Genomic DNA, 14,098 nt, shown 5'->3' on the forward strand with positions numbered 1-14,098 from the left:
ATGGACAAGACTAGAACATAGTTGTTGCCTTAAAAAAATAGCAGTCTTCAACTATTACATTTTCAACTATAATGAAAGGGAAAATGATAGAAAACAAGAACTTCTATTTCCCACTACCCTTGAGACTACTAGTAACTCCAACCTGAGCTAAAGCTCAAGCTAAGTCTTTAAAGATCTAATTTTTGAGACAATTCCCACTCACTGGAAAAGATACCAGGAAATTTCAGTTAAAATTACAAAATAAGCAAAACCAATCAAAACAGCTCAGCTAAACAGGTTCTGGTCAAATCAGCAAATTACATCTACATCTGACTTCAGAGAAATTGAAGAAACGATAAAAAATAAAACTAATACATACATGGATATCTTGAAGTCAAACACAGCAGTTTAAGCTTGAGCTCTGCATACTTAAATTGCCTCCTGAAACCAGCTCTGCCAGCACAAGGACTGCTGGAGGTATTAATTACACATTCACCAGAGGAGGAGAGGAATCCACCATCCTATGTGACAACTGGACCGCATCAGCAGGGAAGAAAGCTGGGTAACCATCTTTACCATCTAAAAGCAATGAGCATGTGTCCCTCATGGCTTCCTGCTTTTAATATAACCAGAAAACCCACTCAGGGTTTCAAGCATTTCCAAATGAATGCGAGCCTCTCCTTTGGATGTCATGGTCACCATTTTCTAATCCAGGAACCTGCTAAACAGTGTTCATGAAAAGCATCTTGATACTTGATCAGGGACAGGAGGGGATTTTCTTCTTTTAACTAGTGAGAGACTCTCAATAAAAATATACTGTAGCACAAACACTGAATGAAGCTGGAGAACCATTAACTTAAACTGCACTATGTGTGAATCAACTTTTCTCACGGCAAGGACCAATTCCCTTACTTACCACATCCCTCAAAATCTCTATGTACCCGTTGGCAAAGAAACGCAAAAATTCTACAGTGCTTCCAAATGCCAGGCCAGAAACCGGCAGTCACTGACAAGGTGTGCTCATCCTCACCACTGCAGAGATCCACCGCTTCAAAAAACGTCTTCAGATACATCGCTAGCCATAGGCTATGTACAGAAGAAGGACATAAAAGGTGCCTGCATCAAAGGAGTAAGCATAAAAAGGCATGGACAGTTACCCAAATCTGGGCAATAAAGATGTTTGGCTTCACAAAGAAGAGAGCAACCCCACCAATATACCTCCAGCTATGGGTTTGACCTCGCTCACATTGCCTACAGAAAATGGTTCCTTGCAAGATTCCCCCATTTGTTATGTTACAAGATAAAATACACTGGGTTTTTTCCCCTTAAATTTAGTGAGCCAATCATACCTCTACACTGGGAAAAAAGAATCCCTTGAGAAAAGTGGAAAGGAGAGTCCACAGCCAAATCATTTTCCAAATAAGGAGTTCCTGAAAATATTTGATGGTAGCTAAACTCAATCACTGCCCACAGTCACTATAGAGCACTTTGAAAACAAAGCTCCAAGGTCCATCACCTTAAACTTGATACAGCTTTAAGTCCTTCAAGGAACAGAGAGATGGACTCCATGATCCTTATGGATCCCTCCCAACTTGAGATATTCTATGGTTCTAACTTGAAAGTTAACTCTGCTGACCATGTGCATGTCTATATTTGACTTCTCTATTAGTATCTGCTGCTTCAGCTTAAATGAAACTATTTATGTAAGCACTAGGGTTCTGCACAAATTAAGCTCAGTACGCTTCATTTCTTACCTAGATTGCTATTCTCCCAGTTGCCAGGTTTTTTTTAGTGCCGTTATTGCTGGAAGTTCAAACAAAAATATACTTGAAATACTAAGAGTCTACACCAAGATCCAACAGCTGAGGGCAGAATTAGATAAACACCTACTCCTTCTCCTACTGAAAATAAGGTGTCATTCTTATTGAGCCTCTGACTAACCTCCAAGAAGTTCAGAGCAAGAGAGGGTAAATTCAGTACCAGCAGACAGGTGTCCAGTTTGTGTTTAAGGTCTCTAAAAACAAACATCGTAGTTTGACCACAACTTGCAGGTGTGATGTTCTTAAAACACATCTAACACTTTTACACCCCCAGTTTGACACCTCTCAAGGGCCTACTGTCAAGGAAGTTCTGTCCAGATCGGTAAATCCCTCAAAACCAACAGTTGTTTGCTCCCATCCCTCTGCTCAGAGGCAGAAAATCTCAAGTCATTCTTCACCTAAGTGTTCCCGAACAGTTATTTTTGCAGGTTGAAAAGAATACGAGCAGGTAATAGACAGGTTATGTTGTTTATTCGCTAATGCTTTGATGACTGGAATTAGTACCACTGGCTTAACTTTGCATCTAAAGTATCTGTCTTCACAATAACCTCACTGCAAAATTAATCTTCTGCTCCTCTGTAAATACATATACTGACTATTAAGAGAGATGCAGTTATCTGTCTTAACATTAAGTGAACCTCAGAAGTCAGATCAGTGTGGGCTGTAAGTGTTCCTGAACAGTTATTTTTGCAGGTTGAAAAGAACACGAGCAGGTAATAAACAGGTTTATGTTGTTTATTCGCTAATGCTTTGATGACTGGAATTAGTACCACTGGCTTAACTTTGCATCTAAAGTATCTGTCTTCACAATAACCTCACTGCAAAATTAATCTTCTGCTCCTCTGTAAATACATATACTGACTATTAAGAGAGATGCAGTTATCTGTCTTAACATTAAGTGAACCTCAGAAGTCAGATCAGTGTGGGCTGTGTCTACAGAGGACCAAAGTACGTAACTTTTAAACAAAAATGAAATTATACATGAAGATGACCTGCAGCTCAGAATGACTGTCATGATCCAATTCCACAAAGCACCACGCAAGGGCTCTGACTCCAACAGTGTTTTTGGTGATGGCACATCCTTTCACTTGGCAGTTGTAAGCACAAACTGCAGCCCGCAACTACCTTGGTAAGTCACATGGCAACCTGCAAAGCACAGCTGCCCATGAAGTAAGGACCATAATAGCAAAGTCACCCTGCTGGCTTTTAGAACTTCAGAAAGAGTGCAATACAGATTCTCATCAAAATTAGTATATAAAAAAAATATTCACTGATTAAACCAGCAGTCAATTTAGGATGCAGTAAGAAACAACAAAAAAAACTGTGCTGCTTTTGTCCAAGTTACCAGCTATCTTCAAGCATGCTTGTACTTCCACTCAGACAGACATCACTCGAAAAGAAAAATACGATTACTGCAATCCCAAGAGATATCCAGTGTTGTCAGCAGTAGGTAGTTTCCAAAATCAGATGGGGACAAAGCTCTTGATCTGTCAGGCAACTCAAGTCATTTGTGGGTTTGGGGGAGGGGGGTTTTGTTTGATTTTTGTTGTTGTTGTTGCTGGAGGTTTTTTATAAATATGTAACATGGCCCTGGTAGGGGCAGGCTTACCTCAACAGGCACCGCGGGATCACACCTAACATACGCCTTGCGTAACTGCTTCAAACACACCCCAACTCCCATTTAATTTTCTGAGTGTCTGGCACAGAGTCACTAATCACAAACTGCCTGTATCCATCCTACATTAATACGTTTTATTTACAAGGACAAGGAGCACTGAATTGTGTAACTGTAGCAGTTTGATGACTCACCCCTGCGCCACTCGGAGTGGCAAAGAGCGAAAGCTTGCAAAACTTACATATCACGCAAACTGTTTTTCTGAAGATAAGTATGTTGAGCCCACCACATGTATTTTAATCACTTTCTCCACATCTGCGCCTCAAAACAGTAAGTACTAGTTTGATGCAGAATCACCTTACTAAAAGCACGGCAAACGCAGTTTTACACTCAGACAGGCAAGGTCTGGGGGCGATGCTAAGCCTTGCTGTACTAAGTCTTGCTGTACCGTCTTTCACAATGTCTCCTCGCTCAGCAAGCTGGTAGTTGAAAAAATTTGCATTAATAATAATAAAAAAATTATAATCATCATCATCATCTTAGGTTGCAAAACAGCAGCCAGCAGCAAGGGGTAGCCAGCAAGTCTTACTGACCATGTTTTACTTCAGATGAAACCTGCCTTTGTTTTCTAACCAGCTGGACCCCGCAGCCCTTTGCCAGCCCAACAGGAGCCTTCATTACACCTTCAGCTTACAAGTGCTGCTTTTTCTCCGGCTGTCTCAGTTCAGGCCTCTAACTGTCCGGTCACTCAGCCTTTCTTGGCACATACCATATGTGTGCAGTACATTCTTGCCCAGAGCAGAGAAGTCTCAATACTTAAATAGCACGTTAAAGCAGTCATTAGGCTTACCACTGATACTGCTACAAACGGCTGCAATCACTTTCCTAAAACATTTCTGGATTAACTTTCACAACTCTGAGTACGAATACCCAAAAAGAGAAATCTTTTTGCCTGCAAATAATAATGTCAACAGTAAAATGTTTACATCAGAAACATCAGACATATGGCTATGAAAAACTGGCTGCACAAAGGTACACAAACAGAGCAAGGTACTGGTTTTCCTTATTTTTGTTTTTCTTAATTAAGAGAAACTACCTCAATTCTCAGCTACGATCACTATTATTGTTTTTGCATGAACAATATTTCTAATCACCTAATTAATTCTTCAAGTATTTAGGTAGAACCTATTTGCACTTCTAATCTTAAGCCATCATGAAATAAAACAGCTTTCCTCTGTACATTTAAGACTCAAGGGAAAGCTCAAATCACATTACCTGTACAGTGAACTTGCTGAAATGACCGAAGCAAACGCAACAGATTTCCAGAGCTTCCACTGCATCACGGACACCTGTCCCATGCTACATATTTGTTCAAACTATTTGCATCTACAACTACACCAACAGCTGCCCTAAATAACTGGATTTTGGTAGGTAGGTAGGAGGATTAGCTGTGCCAAGCTTTTTCTTTCTTGTGTAAAAGAGACATTAAGTAGTATTTACTACCTTCGAAACTGACTCAATACCGAGTGAAGAGTCTCTTTAGCTTTTATTGCATGTATAAAAAAAAAAAAATCACAAATGAAAACTTAAGGGGAAAACACTGGCTCAAGATTATAGTAACTTTTCTTCCTTCCAGAGCAGATGCAAAGCAACATCTCCACTCATTTATTCATTAACAGGACTTGTAAAAAGGAAACAAACTATTCAGAAAGCTTCTTTTCACTGCTGACTGCTCAAATCAGTCCATCCATCAGACCCACTTTAACCAAGGAATTCAAGCACACAAACAGCAGCTGGCTCCAAGGACACTTCAGAGCTGATGGACTCGTCCCCACACCACGCTATTTCTACGCTAGCCCTCACTCAAAGCTCTGAGCCAGCTCACCCACACCTCCTACAAGTGAAGCAGCTCACTTGGAGTATCATTTCAGGAAGTGTTTGCACTGCACAGACACCTCAATTCAGGTAGGAGGCAAAATCCCAATTACACTGCACGCTTTACAATGCTGTGTAAAATCATTCTAAGTTGTACCTTTTTCTCTGCGTTATGTTCAGGGGTAAACAAGGCAGAAAACACGCTGCTCTCCCCTACACAATTAATAAGTTTGTTAACAGTATTTCAGATTAAAGGTAGGATGATGTACTTATCCTACACCTCAGAAGCGTATTTCAGGCTAAGCAAATAATTAGGCGACTACGATTCAACAAAAATAAATTAGCCTAAGTTTAACTCCATTTGCAATTTGGCTGCCTGATGCAAAGTTAAAATACTCCAAGGCTTATTCTTAGATTCCCAGAGGGAATTTAGGTTCAGATCTCTGCTGCTGGCTCCATGTGAAACCAGCTCTGTCCAAATTTAGTCTCCTCAACATGCCGGCCAGAAGACAGGCACAACTCTCAACAGCAAGGTGCTCCAAAAGCTGTATGCAGGACGGGACATCAATGAGCACCAGAAGTACAAACACTGCAGCCAGTTACAGATTCAGATCATTACACCATTTTTCCAAAACCTGGTCCATTTTTTTTCCTCATATCCACTACTGCTTAACACATGCCCTGGTGCAGTAAGCACCTTTTTCTTCCCCTAAGACCTAGAAAAGACCCACAGCCGTTTAACCCCCGACCAGAACAATAAAACAAAACAGAAGGAAGAGAAGCAGCGAATGGGTACCTCCAGTCTGAGGAAAGCAGCTGAGCACCACACACAGCCACCACACAGCGAAGTACCCGTAACTGCAGAGTAACGTGGAAACAAGCAACTCTACACAACTACAAGCCCATAGCCACAGATTCACTGGCAATAAATACGAATACACCAGAACTGGAGAACCAAGAGGTGTACATTTCAATTAAACATTCAATACTTTTCTCCAAGTTTGCCTATATATTTTCTTTAGTTTTTCTAAGAGCAGATTCTGGCACTCCTTCCTCCACATCCCTCCTTGCTTTCCTTGGCCGCCAGAACTACACCAGTAGTTTTTGCTCTTCCCCAAGGATCAGGAAAGCTTTGTAACCAGATTCTGAAGAATCACAGAATCGCTCGGTTGGAAAAGCCCTCTGAGATCATCACGTCCAACCGCTCCTGTCTACCCCCTAAACCATATCCTTAAGTACCTCATCTACCCGCTCTTTAAACACATCCAGGGATGGTGACTCCACCACCTCCCTGGGCAGCCTGTTCCAGCTTCTGATGACCCTCTCAGTAAAGAACTTCCTCCTACACAAATTTTTTCTCTAACAGTTATAAAAGGTTACTCAAAAACACTGAAGAGTCTGAAATAAGAAGTTTGCAGTAACCCTCAATTACCTGTCTTTTGCAAAACAGAAGATATTTGCATACAAAAAAAATATGGCAAAAGTGACCACCCCAATAAAACTGAATAAATCCAGTCAGTTACTCCAAGAAAGAACTGCATGCTGCTGTAAGTCCAGTTTTTTCCAAAAAACAAATTCCAGATCTGGCAACTCCTGAAACTGTACAAATCCACTGTAAGGATTCAGGAAATCCTGAACACTCACAAATTGCCTGAAACACAATCTTTTGCTTATATACAGTTTCAGTGTTTTTGTAATCGCTGATATCCAAGCAACTGAATGCCTGGAGAAAACATCGCAAAAAACGCTGTGCAGTAACTTCATCTAAAGAAAGAATCACAGAATCACAGAATCGCTCGGTTGGAAAAGACCTCTGAGATCACCGTGTCCAGCCGTTCCTGTCTACCCACTAAGCCATATCCTTAAGTACCTCATCTACCCGCTCCTTAAACACATCCAGGGATGGTGACTCCACCACCTCCCTGGGCAGCCTGTTCCAGCTTCTGACGACCCTCTCAGTAAAGAACTTCCTCCTTATCTCTAACCTGAACCTCCCTTGGCACAGCTTGGTGCCGTTTCCCCTTGTTCTATCCCCCATCACCTGGGAGAAGAGACCAGCACCCACCTCTCTACAACCTCCCTTGAGGCAGTTGTAGGTGGTGATGAGGTCTCCCCTCAGCCTTCTCTTCTCCAGGCTAAACAACCCCAGTTCCCTCAGCCGCTCCTCATAAGGCTTGTTCTCCAGAGCCCTCACCATCCTTGTGGCTCTTCTCTGTCTTTAGTAAGAAAGAAGAAAAAGTCTTCAGTAATGCAAGATGTAAAAAAATACTGAAATTGGTTTTTTTTTCAAATATCCACTCAGCCTTGCCTGGGCTTCGGCAGACACTGCATCTGAGTGCTGATTTCATCGAGGTATTAAAAGGAATGTGCAATTGCATCAGTTGGATTTCACATGACTTATACAATGGATGGCTAAATGCTCCTGACCTGTAAGGCTGGCACCACTTCTCCCTACAACTTCAAGTTACAGCTGAGTAATAAAAGAAAAAAAAAAGCACATTATTGTAAGACACCGCAGAAAAGGATTTGAGAATGAGATGAAGAGTTGCCCAGTGTCTCAGGTTCCTCTTTTTGGAAGATTATTTTTAATCTGCATCACATCAGTGGCTTACTTTACATTACAGAAAGCTATGTTGCAGTGGCATAAACGAGAGCTAGTAAGCTGCTGCACGGGATCGAAAAGGCAGGGGACAGCTGAAACCAGCATCTTGTGCAACGAAGCCTTGACACCAAAGCTGCGACCACCACAGCATGCCAGGAGTCATCTTCCTTTCTGAACAACTGGGTTTGATGTTACTTCAATAGGAAACGTTTCTTTTACCATTGAACAAAAGGAGAGCACTATACAAAGTGCCAGCTATGCTTTTTGCGGCCTGATCCGGAATCTGAAAGGGCTTTTGCTTCCAACAAGCTGGCAGTGAAGGCTAACTTTGACGTTAGCAGGGCTCAAGAACTGAACAGATATTGCAGGCCAATATAAAAGTCTCTAGAGTAGAATGATGACAATTGCTTAGCACCAGACATCCTGCTTTTTACTGCTCAGGTACTGAACTCAAAGCTCTAATTCTTACCACTTTTCCCAAAACACATACATAAACTAGAGACTTTCAGATTACATTTGCTGTGGCAATCTGAGTTCAGGTGTACAGAACTGTGTGTGGATTCCTGCAACATTATGGCAAAGAGTTTTTCGTATTATACACTTTGAATAAATTCTCCAGTTCAAATATCTTCAAAAGCAGACAAAAGTACACTGATCTGCAAGGTAAGTTAAATGTCCATTGAAGCCCTGCAATCATATATACAACTTGAAAGGTATCTTCAGTTGATCCTTGTTCGTTTGATTTCTCAAGTAGGGCATGTAAATATTAGCTACTGAGCACCTCACATAGAGAGATTGTTGAAGTTCACTGTCATTCATTAATTTTTTTTATTTTATTTTCTTTTTTTACTATTATCTGTCAAATTTCAACTTCTCTTTGAATGCAGGGCTCTAACCCATTTGGTACAACGACATTCATCAGTTACAGCATGCAAACTCGTAGACAGGAAGTTTTCAATTACAGCTCTCTAGCCAAGAAAAACACCTGAAGTGTCCACAAACATGTCAAAAGATGTTTGCTTTCATACACTTTATTGTAAATATTTAGCAGTTTCTCTATTCAAAAATAAAATTTAAAAGTGGAATAGATGCAAAACAAAAAAAACAACCAACTGAGTTTGGATCATCCCTAAAACCTGACTTAATAATTGTATCAAAAATCACACGTGAACTTGAGGAACGAGAAAAACACGTAAAATTAAAGAGCAAAGAGTACAGCTGAGAGTCTCTAAAAACACTGGTGCAAAGGCACTAAACAATTCAATACTTACAAAGTAAGTGACAGAGTTGGGATGAAGGTGACCTATACAACTTCTCTGGGGAACCAGAGTCAACTCTGAAGCTTCTGAATTCTCAGTAAAAGCCACTTGTCTGAAGCACAGAGCCCATCCTGTGCCACAAGGTAATGCCTTTCCGTAGCGGGGCTTTGCAAATATTACTCTTTTGCCATAGAGAAATGATGCAAAGTAGTAAATACTTTTGGTTATAGCTCCTTCCTTCTCTGCTGCACCACTTCTTCCACACTTGACAGGATGGGTACTGGTAAGATTTCCTGAGTCCTGCTGTGGGGTTTGTAGACAGCTGTCCTATCCTTGACACCTCCTTTCATGTATTTAGATTCTGTCACTGTTTCAAAGGACCACAGAAACCAAACCACACACATGAAGACTCTCATGGCACAGCTTTGAAGGCCCACAGAACAACTCATTGGATAAAAATAAAGGAGGCTCAGGTTAGCCTAGGAATGAATGGCCTGCCTGCTAAGCACCCCAGGAGCTTTTCATACCGAAAGAATAAACATCCTTATGATCATGACTCTTAGAGTGGAATTATTAATATCGGCAAAACCATTACTAACACTTGTATTAACACTGCTGCTTAATTCCCCACAAGCAGGGGTGCGATCCTCCCACCTGTGGTATTGCTGACAAGCAGTCTGCCAGTGCTGTGTGCAGACACCGCACAAACACCATGTCAGTCTGAGCGGGATATGTTTGATTGTATTTTTCTCTTTCCTTGAAAATTCTTCTGTGGGAAATGACCAGACACCTGTAAGGAAGAGGACTATACAGAGTACACCTGGAACAGACTGCCTTGCATTTCCTTTTCCTTTTCTAAGAAAGATTTCACTCCGTCCCAGCAGAAGCATGGCACTACTAAAAGGCTGGCAGAGAGCAAGGCACATTACCTAGCAAAGGTCAGACGGCAAAAAATTCTTCTTCAAAGGAGGTTGAGAAAACACAAACATGAAGGTGTGGCCAACACCACCACCTAAAGACACAGCCTTCTGCAGACACACTGTAATAGGTACCACGAGTAACAGCTCCTGCCCACTACCTATGAAACGTATTAAGCATAGTGTGACTGTGTTAGCTTTTTCGAGGAACGTAAATTTATACTTGAAATAATGTTTCTCTCTAAACAGATGAACAGCTATAAACATCAGCTCCGGATTTACTGAAGCAAGGTCTCGTATCTTGTGTGGATACATGAATCCATCACCAAAAAATGTACCTGCCTCCTTGGGGGCACAGCCTTCCCAGTCTGAGAGATGACAGACTGTGATCTCTAAATGGCACAAGAGAGAAATGCTAGCAAAAGGCAGGCTAGCAAGTGATCCAAAGGAATAAGGACCAGATCTCTAAGCTCACGCTGCTTCCTCTACATTTAGAAGTCTCTTCTGCAGCAGACAGCAGGTTAGTGAAGTAGAGGGAGTCATATCACCACTTCTTCCTAATCTCTACCATAAGGATTATTGATTATGTAAATCACTAACTTCTGAATACCACCAACTTCTGAGGAAACGATGAAGGTGAGAACTGCCCACCAACTAACAGCCACAGGCGAAATAACCTGGAAAGCTGTTTGGAAAGAAATCCAGGATTCACTTCTCTGTTGAAGCAAGCTTGCAGCTTGGGCTGCAAAGTGTGATCCTTAGTGCTCTCTAAAAACTGCTGAAAACAACAGAGGCCAAAAAAAGCACTCGTACGTATTACGCTGTTTATATCGGCAAGCAGAAAAGTTAGTGGCTGGCAGCACTCAACCAGCCTGGCCCTGGAGAAGCCTCAGCAGATGACCCCAACCTGCAAAGCACTTTTGCAGGCTGCCTTCCACCTCCCAGCTCACAGCTGCCATTTGCTGCACGTTCACCACGACCAGAACGAACACAGCCAGAGCTGATCAGCAGAAGCCATAGTAAGCTACAAGGGACTGATGTACGTCAGGGCCGGGGAAAAGCAGGAACCAAAACTTACATATTTAGTCCACTTGCTTGTCTTCTGACATCAGGGAACACAGTTCTGCTCCCCAGCTAAGGAAACTAGAGAGGGAGAGCTCCAGTTCATAGCTCAGTACTAGCTCACTGGCTAAGTTTAAAGTAATCTAGTAAGTAATCACTCTCTTCTACTTAAAAATAAACAGTATGAATTGACCCAATAGAGAGAAAGTCTCTTTTCTTGCCCCTACAAACAGGCTGAGTTAATGATTAAAGTCATAAAACTGAAAGCACTCAGATACACAAAGGATGACTGAAAAAAGTGCTTATCATAACACTTTCCCTCAGATAATAAATCAAGCTTAGGGAAGAAAAAAACCAATCTCTGCATTTTTCATTTACTTATCCTATTGGTGTCTAGACCCAGCAACAAGCCACGATCACACCATCAGGCAGCACCACCACAAGAGACTGCGGCCAGCGCCGTCCTTGGCGCTCGTGAGACAGCACCCAGAGAACCAGCCCCAGCTTTGGGCACTCCGCTGTAAGAAATACACTGGGATACTGGAGCACGGTCTGACCGAGACCACCAGGATGGCCGGGCACCGGAGCACAACGCAGAGGGGGAAAAAAAGGGGGGTTGTCTGCAACACACACCATGAGCTAAAAAATGTCCAAAGGATATTATGAGAAACGGTTGAAAACAAAATCCAAACTGCTATTAATTTTGAGAAGATACTCCAGCTTCAGCCAGAAGAAACAACAATACTGGGAAGCACTGCTGATTAACAGAGGGAAAAGTGGACATTTTCACACCAGATCTACAAACTGGGTAATTCAGGCCATCTTCCTGCACAAAACAGCAACACGCCTACAGCACGGTTAGCTTTCATTACTTCTACAATACTATGCTTAGTTTTAAAGCTTTCTCTCTCAGAAGTCTGTTAAAATAGAGACACAAGCGCAAATATTTCAGATATTGGAGAGCACACACTGTTCCCTTAAAGAAAAAGGATTTCTTTTTAATGGACCTGTTGGACTGTTTCCAAAAAGCAATGGTAACAGTCCCACTGTTTTGAGGCAAAATAGCAGAAAACACGTCAAAGAAGTATTTGTAAATTACTTCAAACCTAACAGAAGCAGCAAAGCTGTTGTCTGGCTATGACAACCCACTTGAACAGCTGCACAGAAGAAGAACATTTTCAAAAGGATGCAGACTAACCAATGACAGGCTATTCATCATTTTCTGATTTATGATTTCATGCACCACAGGAAAAGGTTTTAGCAGAACACATCTACTGCACTCACTGTCTTTGTAAGAATACTGCATGATGTCTGTGTCTGAACCTGTACTGTGAAAAGAGGATTATGAAGTCTTCGTGTCAATAAATCAGAATTCTTAGTTATCACTTTTTTTCCCAATTATAGTTTCTGTTGTTGTACTGCCTTCTGGTATCCAAACAGAAACATCAATCAACAGAAGCTCAAAATTAGTAAAGAAAAACAAACAAAGCATAGGCAAGTTAATTCTAAGTTGTACCTCATCAATAAATAAACTCCCTTCTTTGTGCCCCAAGTCAACTGTGATAGCACTGAGATCCCTTACTGCTAACAAGGAGTTTCCTTTGCAGGGAATGCTATTGTAAGGAATAAATATTAAAACCCTAATCCTCCAGAACTCCACTTGCCACTGACAAATAGTAACTTCTTCTGAACAGTAATGAATTATGAATTGGCCAATTCAGAAGGCTTTTAAGACCACGTTTTTGTGAAGACAGCTTCCAGATATGGAGAGTAAATCAATACACTCCCGTCTTAATCTATGGGAAGGAACCACACTGGCAAGAACTAAGTCAATGTCACATTCCTACTGCTTGTCCATCCCCAGGACACGTGCTGGAAGAATGAAAATGCACATCAAGTAAAACCTACCGAGCTGGACACCCCATCGTGCAGAAGTCAAGGACAAAGGACAGGTAAAGCAAAGTGCGCTCATCACAAGCCTGTGGACCACTGGGCGATCAGGCTGCGAGGCATCGGGGCAGCTTCATGTCTCAGAAAGCCACCACATGTATTTTAAGATAAGGCCTCTGGAGCAGCAAGAGACTTCTCACACTGGAAGCTCTGGCAGTAAGAACTTTATTGTTCTTGTAGTGAATCAGTCCTCTGGTACAGCTTCAAGGCTGCACGTCCCACAGGCGAACATCAAAGGAAAAGCAAGATATTACATGCAATTAAGCTGAAAATTTTAAGGGCAGTAAATGGAAAGGTGTAGGAAAAAATCCAACATAGTGGAGAAGGTCTAAATAAGCAAGAAAAAACTAAGCAGAGTTTTCAAAGAGAGGTATGATGATCTCTTTAAAAAAAGTCAAGGAAAAGCGTAACTGAATACAAGACAGAAAGAGTTGGTTGACCAGTATTTGGTTACTAGGTTAATTCCACTACATCTATCAAATAACTTATTCCCCAAGCATTACTTCATCACAACCTACATTATGCAGTAATTCAAAGCGATGCTGGAGTACTTATCTTCTGTTTAATGTCTGGATTGGACTGGATGATCTTTTGAGGTCCCTTCCAATCCCTAACGTTCTGTGATTCTGTGATTAGTCTCCAGTTCACACTGGAGATGTTTACTTCCAGCCCTAAGAACAGTGAGTGTTTCTCTTTGAGTGTAAGTACTGTTGTAGCCATTTCCCAGGTCAGCATGCCAAAGAGTGCTCAAAACACTGTGCTGCTTCACAGAGATGAAGCTATGGAAGGTGATGCATCCACATGGATGCACCACACAAGTGGTGATAGAACCAGTTTCTCTAAACACCTAAATAAGGGACCAGTGTGCTTCTAATCCTGCAGTCAAGCAAATCTCAAAGAGAGGATGAGGAAAAAACAGTAGCTATTTGAATCCATGTCTGCTCATTACATTACAAAAAGCATTATTTAAGATAACTACAAAAAGCATTATTTAAGATAATTAAGTACCTAAAAATAAG

Source organism: Mesitornis unicolor, unplaced genomic scaffold (genome assembly GCF_000695765.1).
Source record: "Mesitornis unicolor isolate BGI_N332 unplaced genomic scaffold, ASM69576v1 scaffold2518, whole genome shotgun sequence".
NCBI lineage: Eukaryota > Metazoa > Chordata > Aves > Mesitornithiformes > Mesitornithidae > Mesitornis > Mesitornis unicolor.